The sequence below is a fragment of the Sarcophilus harrisii genome, chromosome 2 (assembly GCF_902635505.1).
Source record: "Sarcophilus harrisii chromosome 2, mSarHar1.11, whole genome shotgun sequence".
Lineage (NCBI taxonomy): Eukaryota > Metazoa > Chordata > Mammalia > Dasyuromorphia > Dasyuridae > Sarcophilus > Sarcophilus harrisii.
This window is the reverse complement of record NC_045427.1, coordinates 412,054,698-412,071,107: the sequence shown is the minus strand read 5'-3', so window position 1 is coordinate 412,071,107 and position 16,410 is coordinate 412,054,698.

Here is a 16,410-nt window from a genome sequence, read left to right as displayed (position 1 = left end):
AGCAGCTGCAAACCTATTCCCCTTGGCTTAAAGTGAATCTCTCTTCTGTTGTCCTTTACAAAATATGACTGAAATCTCTCCTCTCTGGGTTCATGGGCAGCTTGCAATAGCTGTAGAATTTCTCCTCCATGTTTAATGGGAGAATTCTTTCCTGTCAAAAGATCCTTCTCTTTCCATATAGCCCCACGAGTATGCAAAATATGAAAAAGCATATTTGGAGTCAGTGTAGATATTAACTCTTATACTCTTATTCCCTTCCCCAGTTTCAAAGCTCTGGTTTGGACATTAAGTTTACCCTTCTGGGCAGAAGATCCCAAGAGGCAGTGGCTTAGCTTCTAGTGTGTCATTGAGAGTCACCGCTGAATAACCTGCCTTTCTTTCCCCATTTTCAAGAAAGCTTGACCCATCTGTAAACCATTCACCATCTGGGTTGTCAAGAGGAATGTCCTTTAAATCAGATGGGCTGGAGTAGACAAAATCTAGTCGTCTTACAATTATGAATAATGTCTCCTCACTGAGTGCTGTCGGGGAGCAGAGTGGCAGGGTTAAGGATGTGGCCCGGAGAGTTAGTTCGGGAGCATCTAGCAGGAGAGTCTGATATCTAGTAAGCCTCCCACTTGCAACTTTATTTTCCAGCTTCTTCCCTCCTACTTACAAACAAGGCAGCTCTCTTTCATCCTTAAAAATCTTTCTACCTTGCCACTGCCTCAAGTCATCTTATATATCTTTCTTCCTTTTCACAGCCAAATGACTGGAAAAAAGCCCTTGTTCTTGTTTCTTTACTTCCTTGCCTCAGGCTCACTTTTCTATTCCCTGTAATCTGGTTTCTCACCCAACCACTCTACTTTTTTTTTTTTTCTCAGAAGTTACCACAATCTTTTAATTTTTTAAGTCATCATCTTCTTGCCCTTTCTGCAGCTTTCTACTGCCTAATGCTTTGCAGCTGACCATTACCTAAATGTTCTCTCCTCTGTAGGTTTTAATGGCATTGTTTGGTACTAATTTTCCTCATATATATTTAGCTATTCAATCTCAGGTGTTCTTTTGAATGTCCCACATCCTACACAGGGTGGCCTACACCAGGCCTGGTTCTGATGTTTTATGCAATTGGCATGCATTGCTTAACAAATCAATATGCTCAGAAACACAAACTTTTGTTTACCTAGTTATTTCAGATTTCACTAACAAAACCCTCTTCCATTTTCTTTCTATATATCTCATTCAGTTTCCCTAGGTCCCATTATTATTTCTATATAGATGGCTTCCAAAGCAAACTTCTATATCATTAATTTCCAGCTCCATCTCTAGCTGGATGTACCTTATACACTGCAAATTCACAATTTCTAAAGTAGTCCTCATTGTCTTCCTAATCCTACCATTGCTCTTTATTTTCCTATGTCTTTTGAGAGTATCATTATCCTTCTAATCTCCCAGGTTTCTGAGATGGGTAATCAGTTGTTAAATTTATCTAGTTGTATCTCTAGAATTTATCTTCACTCACTTCATTCTTTGACCCACAGATTCACTACTTAACTTGTTCCAGGACTATTATTTAATAATTCCCAAGTGATTGCTCTAAATCTAATTCCCATCCTACACCAATCCATCCTCCACACAGCCACCAAACTGATATTCTGAAAATGTGGATCAGAACCACTCACTCTTGCTCAAGAAGCTTTTGAGGGATTTGTGGAAATCCCAGTGGATCACACAGACTTCATCTTGTGCAGAGTCAGTTCTGGATCTATCTAAGTTCCCTTTCTCTTCAATTATTGTCTAATCCAATTTCTGCTTCATCAGAAAACTTTATGCAATTGTGGAAACTATAAGAACACTTTATTTTAGTATTTGAACTTAGCCCTGTGTAGATTGGAAGCTGGACTACAGCTACCTGTTGTTTAGGGAACTTTATTTAAAAACTTGGGTTATGTCAAATGGAATCTTAATCAGATCCAAAGACTAATGCAAGGAGTTATTTTACAACTATACATTTCAAGCAATCCATTTGTCTTATGGTCTGGTCAATAGTGTACTTGTCAATAGTTTCTGTTTCCTTGTTCTTTTAATTATACAATTACTTGGGAAGTGAGACACCTATTTTCCTGTTTCAAAGAAAACACCTTCCAAGAAATCAAATTATCTAATCTTGTATTCCGGTTTATATCCTATCAACTATTTTCTTTTAATGAATAAAATCTGTCTCCTTCTATGTTCAGGGTTCAGTGCCAAGCTGAACAGGCCTGGCTCTGATGCGTTATGCAATTGGCATGCATTGCTTAACAAATCAATATGCTCAGAAACACAAAAATTTGTTTCCTTAATTATTTCAGATTTCACTCTTTACACTTTTAGGATCAATACAAACTCCACTATTTGGCATTTACAGTCCCTTACAATTTGACTCCAGTTTACTTTTACCATTGTGAGGAATGGAGAGATAAGGTGAAGAACTTACAGGCATGTTTAAATTCTTTTTCTGAATTTTATCTTTTTTTTATTATTATTTCTGTCTCTGTGACCTACATAAGTACTGTATGTGCTAACCAATATTTACTTAAACTTTAGATATATTTACTTAACCAGAGATGATGATGTTTATCCTTGTTCAATATTATCAATATTTAGATTATTAAATCCCGTCAGCTCAGTAATCTGAAGTTTGAAGGTCTGATGGATGATTCCTCTCAGAACCAGGGAAACTGAAAGCATTCTGTTCTAATCTGCTTTTGGCACCAATGTTTAAAATTCAGTTAGGGGAGAGGGCACCTATTTCTCAATGCTCCCCAACTTGTGATGTAATCCTTTGTAACAGAACCTATAAAATCTGTATATCTTTACTAATTCTTTAGTCCTCCTATCACAAGCTTTCTCTTTCCCTTATCTTGTAATGGGATGGCTCATCCTCCAGAGGTTTAATAAACAACCTTTCTGCTTTCTATTTTGAGTGATCTCTGAGTAGTCATTTTGGGTAAGGGTCTTCTACATCTCACACACCATTCATACCATATTTCATGCTAGTTCATACTATTCTTCTTCAAACACTACAAGATTCAAACATGTCTAGCTACTTTCTTCCATACATATAATTACATCTTTAATTTCCCTACCCTTGTATAGGCTATCTTTTATGTCTTTGTCTAGAAAGGCTTAGGTCTTTTTCTGGCTTTAGTTAGTTTTATTCATGTACCATGTTCTACCAGTGATCTTTAATGATCCCCCCACTCTCACTTCTGTTCCCTCTAAATTATATTGTTTTAAGGTACTTATTATTTTCTTTTCTATGTATGTCTTGTATTATCCCAGTAGAAGGCAAGTTCTCTGAAAAAAGGAATGAATTCATTTTTGTGTGTACACTCCCAGTACTTAGCACAGTGTTTTACCCCTGCCCTCTCATTATGAAGAGATAGAAATCAGGAATAAAAATTACCTAGGAGACCTATAATATTGATTGCTTTTTTTCTTATATGTAAAGATTAAAGTCTTGGAGAAAGCTATTTTGGAGAAGCTTTTTGAAATTCTGAATTCCACAAACTATTTCCTCAACACAATTCATTTTTCAGAAGAAAAACAAAAAACTTCAGTTCCATACATTCTGACTCTATCAGAGAAATAAAAGCAACAGTGGAAGAACTCACATCTCATGACTCTCAATCTTCATTCATTCATTCACTTCCAACTAAAGTGCTATTTACAAAGAAAGTAGTTGATTATTTTATATTTCATTTCCACTTAATAGTCTGATTAATTCCACATCAACTCTTTCAAGTGCTCTCCTCTTCATCTCTCTCCTTCTCCCTTTTCCTCTCTCTCTCATTTCTTCCTTCCTTCTCCTCCCCCTCTCTCTCCTTTCATCCCTCTTCCTCTCTCTCCCTCCCTCTTCCTCTCCTTCCCTTCTTTCTCCCTTCCTCCCCCTCTCTCCCCTCTTGCCTCTCCCTCTCTCTTCCTCTTCCCCCCCACCCCCGCTCCCACCTTCTCTCTCTCTCTCTCTCTCCATCTTATTTTGGTCTGTTTTCCCTCTTCCATTGGTGACACACTCATAGCTCCAATAATGCCACTGAGATGTCCAGGAAGGGGAAGATACCAGCTATATTTCAATATCTAACAAGGAAAAGAAGACATAAATAGATTACATCTCTATCTCAGTCAGAGACTATACAAGAGAACTGCCCTTCCTCCACTGATCCTCTGACTCTTGGAAGAGTTTAGAATGTCATCTTTATACTTAAAAAACAACAGGAAGAAAAGCCAAGGAACATGCAAGTCTCAATAACTCCCTCCAAGTTTTTATTAGAATTCTTGGTACATTCATTCTCATTTAATTTTTTTCCCCAAAGAAGCATGTATATGCTTTTTCTGGTTCTATCATTTTCACTTTTACCATTACACATCTGAGAACAGTTCCAATTTTTGGAAATCAACAGGGCCATAATTTTCTCCAACTCCCCCAACTCATTTTGTACCCTTTAAATTTGTGACTAATTAATTAGGAGAATGTGTTGGCAGAGCACATGGCATTTCAGAGTAGCAGATGGTCTCCTTGGCCAATTATTCTCCCTGGGATTTCCCCTCTAGTGAGCTGCTTTTTTCATTGTTGTGTTGGTTAGATTTTTGATGGGGACCAGAGACTTCATGAGGAAATGGCTATACCAGTATAGTTTGAAAAAAAGGAAATGCTCTTTTTGAAAAAAAAAATGCATGCAGTAAAAACCCGAAAATTTGCTGAGTCTTTCAAAAAGGTTTGTAGTAGGTTCACTGCAGCCATCTGCTCTTCAGAGGCAGAGACAGAGAGATGAAATAGGAAAAAAACAAAACAAAACAAATACTGCTTTTGGAATAAAAAGATTAGACTCAAATTTCTCACTTGATCCCTTTCTACTCTCTCTCTGGAACTCAGTTTCTACATCTGTAAAATGAAGGGATTGGACAAGATGATGCTAAGGATGCTGCTGCTGATGATAATGATGATGATGATAATTTCACATTTGTCTACTGCTTTAAAGTTTATAAAGTATTTTGTTTGCATTATTTCATTTAAAACTCATTGCAATCTACTAAAATAGATGCTATTATTCCCATTATTATAAATTAGGCAATGTAGCTTCAGTGATATTAAGTAACTGGACTTAGAATCAGGAAGGTATTGGTTCCAGTTGTGCTTTAAACATTTACTAGTTATATGAGGTTAGTCTTTTACTTAATGTAACAATGCCTACATTTCCTCATTTAGAAAGATGGATATGATTATAATATCGATCTCAATAGGCTATTGTGGGAATCACTTGAGATCATTGTAATCCATAGTTTAATAGCCATTTGTATGAGTTTATTCTCATGGTGAAGATTGATTATTTAATGTTCTAAACCCATATGAGGAATCAGCTTGCTGAGAACTTGAGAAAACTGAGACCATAGTCTTCTGACTTTAGTTTTAAGTCCCTGAAGGGAAAGAAAAATTCTAGGAAAAAGCTGACCTTTTTAGAGGACCAGGTACCTCAATTATACACCTCTCTGTAGCTACACTAAAGATTTTGGATCATATTCCTTCAAATGATATTTGAGACTTTCTCTCTCTCTCTCTCTCTCTCTCTCTCTTTCTCTTCCTTTCGATCTTGGTAGAGCTGCGTTGTTTTTCTTCCAATATTAATTTTTTGTTATTGTTTGGTATATATTTTCCTATATAAACTTTCCTTAATTTCTGTTTTGCTATCAATTCTGATAAATGGGCTTATCCGCCGCTCATCAAATCTGTTCATTGGGGAAATAGCATTTAGTGAAAGGGAGTCAAGCCTGGGGTATATATTTTGGAGTCTCTTTATCCATTAAGGGATATCAATGAGGAATATAGCCTGAAACTAAAAAGGATATATTTGAATAATGGCGTTGCTACCAAATTTTATGATTCTTTCATTCTTAAAGTATCAAAGGAGGGGTAAGAAGCACAGCTTTTAGAAACAACTATAAAATTTATTCACTCACAAAAAACTGAGACTATAGAAAAAATAGCTATGATTAGCCATGAGTTAGATGGGTCCAGGACATTGGAAAAACTAATTGGATCTGGGATATAAGTGAAAGTACAACTAGTACTAGGAAGGTAGCCAGAGAAGCTGTGTCATTAGGAAAGAGACATATTTGAGTGACAAAAGATGGAAGAAGTAGTAAAGGATTAATTGTATGGAGAAGGCCTTAAAGAGAATAAAATAGCAGGGGTAAGTAGATTTGGAATGGGAACTTGGGGAGTTTGGATTGAGAAAGATGGAAAGTCAAGATGAGGCAAACAATCAAAGTTTCATTATGAAAGAGAGAGGGAGAAGTATAATGATCAGGTAATGTAATTCAGAGTTCATAAACATGGTTGTGAAAAGATTGATAGGTGACACTTCATATTTTACAGAAATAATTGAGGTAATTTACTAAGAAAGTTCTTTTATTCCTTCCTCCTCGTTTCACACTCTTCAGATGCCAGTATCTCCTCCTTTATCCCTATCTCATATGAAATAGCCTTCTTCTTTTCCAAGGCAAATTTCTCTGCCTGTACAAGTGAACTCATCCTATTCTACCTTCTCTAGTAGGTTGCCCTTTCTAAAATAACTGTTGTTAAAATAACTTATTTGCTGTTATTGTATATCTAACTTTCATGACTTCATGAACAATAGAACATTATGCCCTTCTATCTGCCATTCTTTCCAGAAGCCTGTTCAAGTTCATATTCATTATTTTGATGACATTATCTATCTTCTGATATCCTCTTCTTGTTTTGCCTTTAATCATTCTCAACTTCATGAGTTCTGCCTTCTCATTATGTAGTCAAAGTATTTAAGATTCAGTTCAATATTTGATCTTCCAGTGAATAGTTAATTAATTTCTTTGTATTTACTGATGTGATCTGATTGGTTTCCAAGGAATCTCAAATGTCTTCTCCAGCATCAGTTTGGAAGTATAGATTCTGTGGCATCCAGTTTTTTCCTTGTTGTTCAACTCTCACAGCCATACATTCCTATTAGAAAAAAAAAAAAAAACCCTGGCTTTGATTATACAGACCTTTGTTATCAAGGTGATGTCTCTGCTTTTTAGTATGCTATCCAAATTTCCTATAGTTTTCCTTCCAAGAAACAAGCATTTTTAGTTACATGAATGTAATTTGCAGTAGTCATTTGGATTTGAGAAGGTTTAAAAATTTAGGAAGAATCTTTTTGGTAAGAGGAATAATGAGTAGATTACGGAAGTATAAAAATTGTCTTGCCACTTTAAGAGCTCAGGTATAATTATGTAACATAATTTGTAGTAGATGTAGTCATCAGGATTTCATGATTTTTTCTAGCTTCTTTTGGCTAGCATATGGATAGTACCAAAGGCATCATATAGTTGGAATAACCCAAGAATATGACACTACTTCCCTTTTTTCCCCCTCCTTTTGCCAAAAAGTAATGGGCCCAGTTGCTAAGATCTTAGGTACTTTTATATTTTAAGCTTCAAACGAGCTTTTCTAGTCTTTTCTTTCATTCTCATCTAAATGCTTCTTAATTCTTCTTCACTTTCTGCTGAGTGGTATCATATGCATATCTAGAATTGCTGATACTTCTCCAAGCAACTTTAATTCCAGTTTTTTATTCATCCAGCCTAGCATTTTGCATGATGTACTCTGCATGTAAGTTAAACAAGGTGACAATATAGAGATTTGTCATACAACTTTTCCATTCTTAAACCAATCATTTGTTTTATATTTGGTTCTAACTATCATTTTTTGGTCCATAGAGAAATTCTTCAGGAGACAAGTAAGGTGATTTGGTATTCCCATTTCTTTGAGGACTTGCCACACGTTGTTGTTATTCACATATTTGAAGGCTTTAGTGTCATCAATGATGCAGAAGTAGATATTTTTCTGGAACCCCATTGCTTGCCCCATAATCCAGCAAATGTTAGCAATTGTGGCATAGGAGGTAGTGTGCCAGATATGGAGTCAGCAAGACTCATTTTTGTGAGTTCAAATCTAACCTCATAGTCTTTCTAGCTGTATAATCCTAGGTAAGTCACTTAAACCTTGTTTGCCTCAGTTTTCCCATTTGTAAAATGAACTAGTGAAGGAAATGGCAAATCAATTCAATATCTTTGCCAAGAAAGTCCAAAATTTAATCACAAGAGTTGGACATAATTCTATCGTCACTACTCACTCATTGACTAGGCTGTTTCTGTCTCCTGGCTGTTTCCTTACTGCCTACATGAACTTATGTTTCCCTTATTCTCAAAAGTCCCTCCATTTGATCCATCAATTTCCATTGGCTATTACCTCATATTTTTCTTCCATTTTGTCACTAAAATAGCTGTTTACCATCAATATCTTGATTTCCTTTCCCCTTGCTCTTTTGTTCATTCTCTGCAGTTTACTACCAACCAAAGAAACAGCTTTCTTCAAAAATATCAATGATGTCTTAATTATCAAATCTAAAATGGCCATATTCAGAATCCTCATTCTTCTGGACTTTTCTGCAGGCTTAATGATGTCATTCGCTCTCTTCTCCTCCATACTAGATTTCCATTACCCTCTCTTTGTTCTCTTTCTTTCTGACAGACCTATCTTCTCAGTCTCCTTTGGATGATCTTCATTTAAATCAACCCTGCTAACCATGAGTGTCTTCCAAGATCCTGTCCTGAATTTTCTTCTTCTACACTTGATGACCTTATAAATTCCCATGGATTCAAATATCATCTCTAGGCTGCAGATTCTCAGATTTGTTTAGTCATATGTAATTTATCTCCTAACTTTCAGATTCAAGTTTGTAACTCCTCATTGAACATCTCAAATGAGATATCTCCTTTACATTGTAAACTCAACATCTCCAAAATTCAACTCAACATTTCTGGCCAAATTCCCTCCTCTTCTTAAATTTACTGTCAGACACACCACCGTCCTCCTAGTCACCCTATTTCCCACAAACATTTTTATGCATGCCCTCATCACCTCAAAACTAAACTATTTCAACAGCCTTATGGTTGCTCTTTTTGCCTAAAATCTCTTCCCCAATTCAACCTCCAATTTGTTTTCAAAGTACTCTGATCTTCTACTTCTCCAACCTTGTTTATCCCCATTCTTTGACTCTTCATAGCTTTCAGAATCAAATATAGAATTCCCTGGTTTTCAAAGTCCTTCTTAAACTAATCTTTATCTTAACTTTCTAATATTTTCACACCTTACCATGCTCTTAGATATTCTGAGATCCAGCAATATTGACTTTCTTGATGTTTCTCACACACTCTCCATCCCAATTTCATGCATTCCTCAATGACACTTTACCAGGCCTGGAATCACTTCCTTTCTTATCTCTGACTCCCAGATTCCCTAGCTTCCTACAAATCTTAGTTAAAATCCCACTTCTTTGAGACAACTTTCTCTGTTTCTTATTTCTATCTCCAATTTATCATGTATACACCTTGTTTGTATATATTTGATCACATATTATCTTCTCTATTAGATTTTGAACTTCTTGAAAGTAAGACTTATTTGCCTTTGTTCTTACTCCTAGCACTTAACACAGTATCTGGCAAACAGTTCTCTTTGAAAAGGACATCAAAGGGGGGGGGGGCGGAGCCAAGATGGCGGAGAAGACACACGCGACTTTCTAAGCTCTTCTCTTACCCTCTTTATCAATATTATATCGAGCCTCAAAAATAGTCTTGACTGCTACAATGTAAAGATAAGAAGTAGAACAACTCACCGCCGAAGAAAATCCGCAGTCTCGCCAAAAAGGTTGGTTCGGGGCCAGGGGAGATCGCGCAGATCGGGGAGAGAAATTAGGTTCCGAGGAGAGTCTCAAACCGAGGGTGAAGGCACAGATCTCAGCACAAGCTCGCAGCCCCAACCCGCAGTACAGGCTTTTCCTTGGGGCAGTTGTGATCCTGCACGGCAAGAGGACGCACCCTGGGTTAGCCTCCAATCTGCGCAGTGGGGAGCTCGGCTTGGGACCATAGAGCTTTTCCAGGGCCGATTTACATTGGGCAGAGACACTGGGGCAGAGTTCCGGGCTGTCTGCGGTCTGCGGTCTGTGGTCTGTGGTCTGCGGTCAGCTGCTAATACTCACAGTCCCACAAGAGGCTCTGGCCTGGGGCAGTGACACTTTCACCCCTTAGTCTCAGCCGAGGGCAATGCTAATCCACTCAGCCCTACTAACAGTTTGATAGCTCGGCCAGTGCTGAATCCACTTCCTGTTGGGAAAGGGAAAACTCTACCAGAGCACTCCCATACCTCGGAGCTGGAAATCGGTTTACATCTTTCCCTGCTCTGCAGAGGAAGCTGGTAACCCCCTTGCCTAGGAGACCTACCCTAAAGGCTTTAAAACATGAATAAAAAGATGAAAAGAACGATCGACAGCTTCTATGCAGAAAAGAGCAGGTCAGCAAACCTGAAGAGACCTCAAACAGCAAAATGCATCAGACTGTCCTCCTTACATGATGCTTCTCATAGAAGAGACCATTAAAAGTCTCAAAAGAGAGTTAGAAGATAAATGGGGAAAGGAAAGAGAAGCCTTACAAGAGAGCAACAACTTCCTGAAATACGAATTGGAAAAAGTAAAAAATCTCAGGAAAGTAAGAATTGTGAATTGGAAAAAATAAAGAATTCACTAGAAAGTAGGATCCGTGAATTGGAAAAGACTAAGAACACGCAAGAAAGTAGGATCTGTGAATTGGAAAAAGAAAATAATTCACTAAAAAAAAAATTAGTGAAATGGAAAAAATTCCACAGACCAAAACAATACATTCTAAAAAACTCAATTGGACATATACAGAAAGAAGTAAAAAAGCTAATGAAGAAAAATAATTCTTTAAAAATTAGAACTGAACAAATAGAAACTAATGATTCATTGAGACAGCAAGAATCAGTCAAGCAAAAACAAAAAAATGACAAACTGGAAAAAACCATGAATTATCTACTTGCAAAAACGACAGACTTGGAAAATAGAACTAGGAGAGAGAATCTGAGGATTATTGGACTTTCTGAAAACTATGATGAAAAAAAGAGCCTAGATACTATTTTAGAAGAAATCATCAAAGAGAACTGCCCAGATGTAATAGAATCAGAAGGTAAATAGGCATTGAAAGAATTCATCGAACACCTTCTGAAAGAAACCCTAAAATAAAAACCCCAAGGAATATTGTGGCAAAATTTCAGAACTATCAGATTAAGGAAAAATTTTACAAGCAGCCAAAAAAAAAACATTTAAATACCGAGGTGCCACAATAAGGATCACCCAAGATCTGGCTACCTCTACATTAAAGGAAAGAAGGGCCTGGAATATGATATTCCAAAAGGCACAAGAACTTGAGATGCAGCCAAGAATAAACTACCAGCTAAGCTGAGCATTTTCTTCCAGGGAAGAAGATGGAATTTAATGAAACAAATGAATTCCATTTGTTTCTGAAGAAAAAACCAGAACTAAACAAAAATTTGATCTCCAAGCATAGAACTCAAGAGATGGAAAAGGTAAAATAACTCTTGAGAATTGTATTTCGTGGATATACAAAAAGAATACATGTATAATTTGATTGTACTGATATAAAATAAAAAGGGAAGTAGATATGGAAAAGGGATGATGGAGAATAAGGTGGGAAGGAGGGATAAAAGAGGGAAACCACATCCCACAAAGAGGCTAAGGAAACTTATCATATCTGAGGAAATTTAGAGAGGGGAGGAACATTGTGTGAATCTTACTCTCATCAGAGTTGGCTCAAAGAAAAATAATTGACATTTGTTTTAGAGAAAATTTCTCTGCCTCATTAAAAACGGGGAGAGGAAAAGGAAAAGAAAAAGAGTAATAAGGGAAGGAAGGGAAAGACCAAAGGGGGAGGGAGGATTATAAAGAGGATAAGATCATGAACAAGAGGGGTACATAAGTTTAAAAGGGGAAAGAGGGTTGGGGAGCAAGAATAAGTAAAGCACAATCTGGAGGATTAGAGCAGGAAATACAGATTTACTAATTCTAACTGTAAATGGAATGGGATGAACTCCCCATAAAGAGGAGGCAGATAGCAGACTGGATCAAAAGTCAGAACCCTACAATATGTTGTTTACAAGAAACACATTTAAAGCAGGGGGATACTTATAGAGTAAAGGTAAAAGGCTGAGCAAAATCTATTATGCTTCAGGTGAAGTCAAAAAGAGGGTAGCCATCCTTATCTCAGATCAAGCAAAAGTAAAAATTGATCTAATTAAAAGAGATAAGGAAGGAAACTAAATCCTGCTAAAGGGTAGCATAAACAACGAAGCCATATCAATATTAAACATATATGCACCAAGTGGTATGGCACTCAACTTCCTAAAGGAGAAGTTAAGAGAGTTAAGAAGAAATAGACAACAAAACTGTATAGTAGGAGATCTCAACCTTGCACCTCAGAATTAGACAAATCAAACCACAAAACAAATAAGAAAGAAATTAAAGAAGTAAATAGAATATTAGAAAAATTAGGTATGTTGGATCTTTGGAGAAAATTGAATGGAGATAGAAGGAATATACTTTCTTTTCAGCAAGTTCATGGAACCTATTCAAAAATTGACCATATATTAGGACATAAAGACCTCTAAATTAAATGCAAGAAAGCAGAAATAGTAAATGCTTTCTTTTCAGATCATGATGCAATAAAACTACTTTCAACAAAAAGTTAGGGGAAATAGACCAAAAAGTAATTGAAACTAAACAACTCTATCTTAAAGAATGATTGGGTGAAGCAGCAAATTATAGATACAATTAATAATTTCACTCAAGATAATGACAATGATGAGACATCATACCAAAATTTGTGGGATGCAGCCAAAGGGTAATAAGAGGGAATTTTATATCCTTAGAGGCTTACTTGAATAAAACAGAGAAAGAAAAGATTAATGAATTGGCTTGCAAACTAAAAAACTAAAAAAGACCAAATTAAAACCCCAATCAAATACTAAATTGGAAATTCTAAAATTAAAAGGAGAAATTAAAAATATTGAAAGTAAAAAACTATTGAACTAATTAATAAAACTAAGAGTTGGTTCTATGAAAAGCCAATAAAATAGATAAGCCTTTGGTAAATCTGATTAGAAAAAGGAGGGAGGAAATGAAATTAGTAGTCTTAAAATGAAAAGGAGAACTTTCCACCAATGAAGAGGAAATTAGAGAAATAATAAGGAGTTATTTTGCTCAACTTTATGCCAATAAATTTGATAACCTAAGTGAAATGGATGACTACCTCCAAAAATACAGACTTCCCAGACTAACAGAGGAGGAAGTAAATTGCTTGAATAGTCCTATTTCAGAAAAAGAAATAGAACAGGCAATTAAACAACTCCCTAAGAAAAAATCCCCAGGACCAGATGGATTTATATGTGAATTTTACCAAACATTTAAAGAACAATTGGCCCCAATGCTATATAAATTATTTGATAAAATAGGGAATGAAGGAGTCCACCAAATTCCTTCTATGACACAGACATGGTATGATACCTAAACCAGGTAGGCTGAAAACAGAGAAAGAAAATTATAGACCAATCTCCCTAATGAATATTGATGCTAAAATCTTAAATAAGATATTAGCAAAAAGACTACAGAAAATCATCTCCAAGATAATACACTATGATCAAGTAGGATTTATACCAGGAATGCAGGGCTGGTTCAATATTAGGAAAACTATCAATATAATTGGCCATGTTAATAACCAAATTAACAAAAACCATATGATCATCTCAATAGATGCAGAAAAAGCATTTGATAAAATCCAACATCCATTCCTATTAAAAACACTTGAGAGTATAGGAATAAATGGACTTTTCCTTAAAATAATCAGCAGCATCTATTTAAAACCATCAGTAAGCATCATATGTAATGGAGACAAACTGCAACCATTCCCAATAAGATCTGGAATGAAACAAGGTTGCCCACTACCACCATTACTATTTCATATTGTATTAGAAACGCTAGCTATAGCAATAAGAGCTGAGAAAAAGATTAAAGGAATAAGAATAGGCAATGAGGAAGCCAAATTATCACTCTTTGCCGATGACATGATGGTATACTTAGAGAACCCCAGAGATTCTGCTAAAAAGTTATTAGAAATAATCCACAACTTTAGCAAAGTTGCTGGTTATAAATAAACCCACATAAGTCATCAGCATTCTTATATATCACTAACAAAATCCAACAGTCAGAGTTACAAAGAGAAATTCCATTTAAAGTAACTACTGATAATATAAAATATTTAGGAATCTATCTGCCAAGGGAAAATCAGAAACTTTATGAGCAAAATAAAGACCACTTTTCAACAAATTAAGTCTGATCTAACCAATTGAAAATATTAAATGCTCTTGGATAGGGCGAGCAAATATAATAAAGATGACAATATTACCTAAACTACATTTATTTAGCGCTATACCAATCAGTCTCCCAAAACTATTTTAATGACCTAGAAAAATAACAAACAAAGTTCATATGGAAAACAAAAGGTCAAGAATTTCAAGGGAATTAATGAAAAAAATCAAATGATGGTGGTTAGCTGTACCAGATCTAAAATTATATTATAGAGCAGCAGTTACCAAAACTATTTGGTATTGGCTAAGGAATAGATTAGTTGATCAGTGGAATAGATTAGGTTCAAGGGATAAAACAGTCAACAAATATAGCAACCTAGTCTTTGACAAACCCAAAGATCCCAGCTTTGGGATAAGAACTTACTGTTTGATAAAAATTGCTGGGAAAATTGGAAACTAATATGGCAGAAACTAGGCATTGATCCATACTTAATACCGTACACCAAGGTAAGGTCAAAATGGGTTCATGACCTAGGCATAAAAGAATGAAATTATTAATAAATTAGAGGAACACAGGATAGTTTACCTCTCAGACCTGTGGAAGGGAAGGTCTTATGACCAAAGCAGAACTAGAGATCATTACTGATCACAAAATAGAAAATTTCGATTATACCAAACTGAAAAGTTTTTGTACAAACAAAACTAATGCAGACAAGATTAGAAGGGAAGCAATAAATGGGAAAATATTTTACAGTCAAAGGTTCTGATAAAGGCCTCATTTCCAAAATATATAGAGAATTAACTCTAATTTATAAAAATCAAGCCATTCTCCAATTGAAAATGGTCAAAGGATATGAACAGACATTCCTCAGGTGAAGAAATTGAAACTATTTCTAGTCATATGAAAAGTTGCTCCAAGTCATTATTAATCAGAGAAATGCAAATTAAGACAACTCTAAGATACCACTACACACCTGTCAGATTGGCTAAGATGACAGGAAAAATAATGATGATTGTTGGAGGGGATGGGGAAAACTGGGACATTGATGCATTGTTGGTGGAGTTGTGAACGAATCCAACCATTTTGGAGAGTAGTTTGGAACTATGCTCAAAAAGTTATCAAACTGTGCATACCCTTGATCCAGCAGTGTTACTTACTGGGATTATATCCCAAAAGAGATTATAAAGAAGGGAAAGGGACCTGTATGTGCACGAATGTTTGTGGCAGCCCTTTTTGTAGTGGCTAAAAACTGGAAACTGAATGGATGTCCATCAGTTGGAGAATGGCTGAATAAATTGTGGTATATGAAAATTATGGAATATTACTGTTCTGTAAGAAATGACCAACAGGATAATTTCAGAAAGGCCTGGAGAGACTTACACGAACTGATGCTGAGTGAAATGAGCAGGACCAGGTGATCATTATATACTTCAACAACAATACTATATGATGACCAGTTCTGATGGACCAGGCCATCCTCAGCAACGAGATCAACCAAATAATTTCTAATGGAGCAGTAATGAACTGAACTAGCTATGCCCAGAAAAAGAACTCTGGGAGATGACTAAAAACCATTACATTGAATTCCCAATCCCTATATTTATGCCCACCTGCATTTTTGATTTCCTTCACAAGTTAATTGTACAATATTTCAGAGTCTGATTCTTTTTCTACAGCAAAATAATGTTTTGGTCAGGTATACTTATTGTGTATCTAATTTATATTTTAATATATTTAACATCTACTGGTCATCCTGCCATCTAGGGGAGGGGGTGGGGGGGGTAAAAGGTGAAAAATTGGAACAAGAGGTTTGGCAATTGTTAATGCTGTAAAGTTACCCATGTATATATCCTGTAAATAAAAGGCTATTAAATAAAAAAAAAAAAAAAGAAAAGGACATCAAAGAATGACTAGAAGGTGTTGCTGTCCTTTATTTTAACTTAGCATAATAGTACCTCTGAGGGCAGTCACTTTACCAATGTACCAAGGAAACTGCTACACATCCTGGCCCCTATCACAGACATAGATTGCAGAGAGACTGTATAAGACAGTTAGAAATAATGCAAGATGTAGTTTCAAATCATGTCTCCCAAGTTAGTAACCTGTGTGATTCTAACCAAGTTGTGATCTCTCTGATCCT